Source organism: Halyomorpha halys, unplaced genomic scaffold, assembly GCF_000696795.3.
Source record: "Halyomorpha halys isolate HHAL.00 unplaced genomic scaffold, Hhal_1.1 Scaffold242.1, whole genome shotgun sequence".
Lineage (NCBI taxonomy): Eukaryota > Metazoa > Arthropoda > Insecta > Hemiptera > Pentatomidae > Halyomorpha > Halyomorpha halys.
Genome location: NW_027106343.1, coordinates 21,916 through 23,324, shown reverse-complemented (window position 1 = coordinate 23,324; position 1,409 = coordinate 21,916). Strand labels below are relative to the sequence as shown.

At 25.8% G+C, this 1,409-nt stretch overlaps 1 protein-coding gene across 5 annotated transcripts in view; it reads right to left on the bottom strand.

The window, feature by feature from the left end:
- The window catches only part of DIP2 (disco-interacting protein 2), a gene marked incomplete at its 5' end in the record, with an annotated part of 91,726 nt that overhangs the window by 71,073 nt on the left and 19,244 nt on the right, over positions 1 to 1,409 (bottom strand).

The window sequence follows — 1,409 nt, the reverse complement described above, 5'->3', positions numbered from 1 at the left end:
TGAAACGTAGGAGTTTAAAGACAATAAAAAAGTGTTGAGACTATAAGGATATTATTTTTTAATTGTAGGCCAATATTTTTTTTTTAGCGATGAGGGTAATAACCATTTTTTTTTTTTTTTTGAACTTCTGATCAGTACTCCTTAAACTAAAATGTGGTATTATATTAAGCTAGTATATCATAAATAAAGGGCCATTTCAAAGGATAGGTTTTAGGTAAAAGGAGTTAAAAGAAAACAGTATAGAAAAAATTAAAACACAAGGGAAAAAAAAAAAAAACACAAGGGAAAAAAAAAAAATGTTAAAAAGTACAGAAACCTAACAAGAACCAACACCTGTAAGTGAATACACAAATTCAAAAACCAAATCCAGAAACATATAAATATATAGAGAAGAAATAACCAAATAAACCTGATACAATAAGACAAAGAACTACCAACAACAGAAGCATTCTGGTTAATCGTAATGTATTTCACGGCTACACTGCTACTGAAGAAGATTAGGCACATATAATAAGAACCACATTACCAATATAAAAACCTTTATTATATCAGTAATATATCTAGGAAACGTTTATTTACTTAATAATCGATATAAGTAACATATATATTACAATACATACAAATTATTATTATATCATACCGTAAAATAAAGTGAGATTATGACAGGTGGGGTGAGAATAGGCCAACAAGAAATTCAGCAAAACGATGCTTTCAGGTCTCTTGATATCAAAGCTAATATTGGATGATTAATGATAAGCTAATAGATACTGATTTTCTGAATTCCGTGTTGGCCTATTCTCACACAACCAGGCATAATCTAACTCCACTTTACACTACTTAAGTTAATTAGACAAATTCTATTAACAAAATATACATCTAAAAGCAAATTAATTTCAATAATTAAATAATTATTAATTTTTTAAAAATCTCTAAAAATTCAAAAAATATCATATTTTGCCAGATGAATAAACTAGTAAACTCGAAACATTGTGTTGAGTTATGACGACCATAAACATAACTCACAAAAGTAAATTCAGATAGTGTTAGATAAGCTAATATGAAATATAAAAATGAATAATAATATTTTTACAGAAGTAAAAAAGAGTTTATTCTTAAAAAATAAACATAATTTTTTTTTTTCAAATCGGAAATTTAAAATATTCCTGACAGTATCGTTACGTCGTTTTAATATTCATTTTATGACATTATTACAAAATTAAAGAACATACATATTTATCAATTATGCTAAACTATAGCATGAAAAAAGTACATGATATCCTTATGGATGGAAATGATTGTTTAATTAGAATATATTTGTATTTGTACTACAAATGTTTTTAACTATTTGTCAAATCTTATCGGAGCCCAGGGTACATTTTGTTTAAGTAATGTAAGCAAAACTTACTTTA